This window comes from Cynara cardunculus (genome assembly GCF_001531365.2).
Source record: "Cynara cardunculus var. scolymus isolate 2C chromosome LG 15, CcrdV1, whole genome shotgun sequence".
Taxonomy (NCBI): Eukaryota; Viridiplantae; Streptophyta; class Magnoliopsida; order Asterales; family Asteraceae; genus Cynara; species Cynara cardunculus.
In genome coordinates this window covers 9,466,056-9,470,853 of record NC_037542.1, presented here as the reverse complement: position 1 = coordinate 9,470,853, position 4,798 = coordinate 9,466,056, and the positions used below count along the sequence as shown (strand labels likewise).

The 4,798-nt window shown below is 37.3% G+C and overlaps 1 long non-coding RNA gene across 1 annotated transcript in view; it reads right to left on the bottom strand.

Annotated features, from left to right (window-relative positions):
• Nucleotides 1-1,160: 1,160 nt before the first annotated feature.
• LOC112527941 overlaps nucleotides 1,161-4,798 on the bottom strand; it is a 5,591-nt gene continuing 1,953 nt past the window's right edge. The window contains exons 2-3 of the long non-coding RNA XR_003070786.1: nucleotides 2,513-3,136; nucleotides 1,161-2,444 (exon numbers count right to left, since the gene is read on the bottom strand). This is a non-coding gene — a long non-coding RNA (uncharacterized LOC112527941). The remainder of the gene's footprint in view (nucleotides 2,445-2,512; nucleotides 3,137-4,798) is intronic.

Here is a 4,798-nt window from a genome sequence, read left to right as displayed (position 1 = left end):
GGATAGGGATGAAATCGTTTAGGGATGAACGGGTTTAAGAGTTTTAAAAGTTTTTAAGAGTTTTAACCAAATGCTTTATAAGATAGTATAGATAGATACCAACTACCCCACAGATTTTAAGTACCTTTAGTGTCAGAACAGTCTGGTTCAATGGACACTAAATATGTTCCAATTTAGAAAACAAGGGCATGCAAAGCGCATATTATATAACAGACACAAGACTTGAAACTAAAGTAATAGAGCATATGACATGTATGGTGAACTAAGAAAATGCTAACCAGTAAACAAAATGAACTGGGAACAAGAACCTTCCACGTGAGATATCACCTTGAAATTTACCTGATAATTGGATATAATTTTTTGCCTGTATTCTCTAATCTACATATTAATAGGAACTTAACAATCATATTAAATTCAAGAAATAAGAAGACATGGGGTTCATCGGGTTAGATTAGGTTCAAATGACCGTAATCAAATTCCAACTCAATACTTACGAGTTTGAAAATTTTACAACTCAATTAAACATCAGATTGCTTCATGTTGGGTTATTTCGCGTTGGTTTGGATTAGTCAGTTTTTTTTGCACCCCTAATTAAAATACTATATTTTTTGTTTCTTTAACAGAAAACAGTCCGCTTTCTAATAATAAGTGTAGAGGCCGACCAAAACTGGTGGTCCAGCTGACCCATTATTCAACCCAATTGTCGAGCCCAATGGCACACATGATAATTTACGGTATTTTTTCACAATGACTCATGTGACCATAGAGGTTCATCTGCAATTACTTTGGTTCATTTACGGGGAAGCTGAAAGGTAAATCCATGACCTTGGACTTGGAAGGACAAACGGTTAAACACCCATGAACTAGACACCTAACATTCGTCAATGAACAACACACGAGCACAGAGGTAATGACGTACCCGTGATATGGATGCCTGAACCAACTGACAATAGGCGGATCATGCCCTTTCAACAGTAAACAAGGTAACATCATTATAAAACAACCCATACAGTCTACAAAATGATAGTTTTTTTAAGTATATAATATTTAAATATACGGCAAATGCAACAAATAAACTCACACACCCTTCTCACCTTTGTTGAGGGTTTTTTTAAGTATATAATATTTAAATATACGGCAAATGCAACAAATAAACTCACACACCCTCCTCACCTTTGGTGAGGTTTGAACCCCTCACCTCCTAATTTACTTTACGACAAACAACAAAAATGGGAAACACACAACAAAACTAAATGGAAGTAGAAAGGTAAAYCCATGACCTTGAACTCAGAAAGACCAAACAATCCATGGATAATTGAATCTCAAAACCATTCTAAAAAAAACCACAATCAATGGATAAATGGAAGTCAAAAGCTAAATCCAAGACCTTGGACTCGGAATAACCCAACACCCATGAACTCGGTCACCTTTAGCCACGTAAAGCCCCTCGATGGACAAGGCAGGAGTATATAGGATGGTAAACAAAGTGAAATCACAGAAAAACAACCTACAAAGTGCTAGCTTACTTTACAATAAACAAAAAAAATCGACAAGACACCACAAAACTAAATGATACTACCATTAGAAGAAAACGACAATTGTGAAAATGCGATTGTAAACAAACATGTATGACAAACAAGCCAAAAAATAGACTTTTAAATGAAGCCTCTTACTGCATCTAGCATACAAGTCTCACGAACAATTGTGAAATAGCAACGGTATAAGTTAACAAAACTAATGAAACCAATAAGACATCATATATTTGAGTGGTATGCTACATGCTAATAACATTGAGCAAGAGTATAATGTTTGATTAAACGACGGAAAATAAAGCAACAGGCGGATCATTGGTGTTCTTTAACTGAGTGAACCAACAAGCGGATAAGCATCAGAAAGATGTCCAATTTATAGTGGATCGTTGGTGTTCTTTAACTTGTGACCGTATAGACAAAATTCCTTGAGGGAAAAAGGAGTGAAGCTAGCAGCCCGGTTTATGGACCATTTCAAGCATAAACCATTTCAAGTCTTGTGCACAGAGGGAGTAGTGGTGGCAGCAAAAAGCCAAAAACTAAGATCCATTAGGTGTTTCATGTTTCTCAATTACGGAGAGCTATTGGGTCGTGTCATTCATACAAGTTTATTCCAACATAGTTGAATAAACATATGGAGTTGGAGACAAGGTGGATGTATGGCGGGAAGGTAATAGTAAGCCACATATATGTTTTACGAACTCAAGAAGTAGGGAGGGCAGAATGGTCTTTTTGATTCACAAGTGGTTACATGTCGGAGTAGATGGTTAAGTCGGTGGAGGAGAAGCATAACCAGGGGAGGTTATGGTAGTTGAAGTCATCAGTTAGTTTGTGAACATACCTGGAGAGAGCCAATCGCTCGAATATTGGCATTGTAGTAGAAATCTTTTAATATCCAAATGATTCATCAGAACACTGCATTTTTTAACCACGAGGATCAGTGTGAAACACATATTTTCTAAAAATACAATCATCTGTCTTACAGTTGAAATACCCAAGAGTTATCTCAACATTTGGCTATGATCCTGCAGAATTGTGACATAACATAATACCATAAGCACATCTTACATAATGACATTAATCTATTTCTTTTGAGGTAAATTTAACAAGTAGCATAAATTAAGAAACCAGTGAAAAAACCTGATAAACCACATTCCTTAGAAAATTGGATGGGTTCAGTTCATTTTATGGCAACAAAACCACGACTGCATTCAATCGACAACTCCTAGAAACAGTATTTTGTGATTTGATCAAGCAAAATTTATTCATAAGCATCAAGAAATGTGTTATGCACTGGCCCAATAGTAGGAGTAATCTGTTACGGCTGTGAATAAATAGGGAGTTAGTGAGAGTGAAGGATCATCCAGAAAATTATCCAGAGTTCTGTTTAGGAGAAACTGTTCCTTTTTGTTGTTAATTGAATCATCAGCCACTTGTTCTTATCTCCTGGATATTACTTCCATTGTTTAATCGGTCCAGTTCATAACAAACGGTACTTACTTCTACGTGCTCAAAGGAGTCCTTTCAGGACTGCAATAGTCGGAACATCATTGCAAAATGGAATCAACGAGCCTCCAAGATTCGTTGGCAGAGCAGAACGATTGAACCTACATCACCAAAGATAAACCGAACAGAGAAAGAAGCCAATTCTGAATGATAAAACTCAACCCCAGGAGAACCACGATCAATAGATAAATGGAAGCCAAGAAATAGATCCATGACCTTGAACCAGAATGACTAAAAACCCTAGAACCAAGTAACCATTAGCCACCCAAAGCCCCTTATGGACAAGACAAGAGCATATAGGCCATGGTGAACCTGTGACATGGATGCATGAATTAACTGAGGATAGACGGATCTTACCTTCAGGACGGTAAACGAAGCAAAACTACAAAAACCCCACAAAATTCTAGCCTACTTTATGCTTAACCATAAAAATGGAAGATTCCACAACTTAAAACAAAACTACTATCCTTAGACATATTAAAACAATTAAATCTCAAAACCATTTTTAGAAAACAACAATCAATGGATAAATGGAAGTCGAAAGGTAAATCCATGACATCGGACTTAGAAGGACCAAACAGTCAAACAACCATGAACTTGGTAACCTTTAGCCACCTAACGCCCTTCAATGATAGGAGCATATAGGAGGTGGTGTACCCGTGACATGGATGCTTGAACCAAATAAGGATAGGCAGACCATGCCCTCGGGATGGTAAACAAAGGAAAAWYMWWRRAAAAMMMMMMAMMWYYWMMAAAAAGCTAGCATACAAATGATAGAACAACAAAAATGGCCAAGACACCATCTGTGACATGGATGCATGAACAGGCTGAGGATAGGCTGATCTTACCTTCAGGATGGTAAACGAAGCAAAACCACATAAAAACAACCAACAAATCCTATAAAATACTAGCCTACATTACACTTTACCATAAAAATGGAAGACGAAGCAAACTAAACGAAACTACCATCTATTGAAAAATTGATGCAATTGAATGTCAAAACTGTTGAAAGAAAACCACCAATCAAAGGATAAATGGAAGTCGAAATAAATCCATGGCGTTGGACTAGGATGGAACAAATGCCCATGAACTCGGTAACCTTTACCCACCTAACTCCCCTCAACGGACAAGGTAGGTGCATTTAGGTGGAGATGTACCAGTGATATGGATGCTTTAACCAAATTAGGATGGGCAGATCATGCCCTTGAGATGGTAAAAAGGTAAAATCATAGAAAAACAATACACAAAATCTACATAATGATAAACAACAAAAATGGGCAAGACACCACAAAACTAAATGATACTACAATCCATAGAAAATTTAAATCAATAAATTCTCAAAACCATTAAAAGAACGACTATCAATGGATAAACAGAACTTGAAAAGGTAAATCATGAGTCATGACCATGAACTCAGAAAGACCCCCCCCCCCCAAGGGCGGGCCCGGTGACCTTTAGCCACCCAACCCCCCTTAATGGACAAGTGAGGAAAATATAGGCATGACATGGATCCATTAACTGACCGAGGATAGGATGATCTTACCCTTCAAGATGGTAAACAATGCAAAACCACAAAAATGCTAGCCTACTTTACACTTAACCATAAAAATGGAAGACAAACTACCATCTATAGAGAAATTGAAACAATTGAATGTCAAAACGGTTGAGAGAAAACCACAATCAATGGATAAATGGAAGCCGAAAACTAAATCCATGACCTTGGACTCGGGGGATCAAACGCCCATAAACTCGGTCACCTTTAG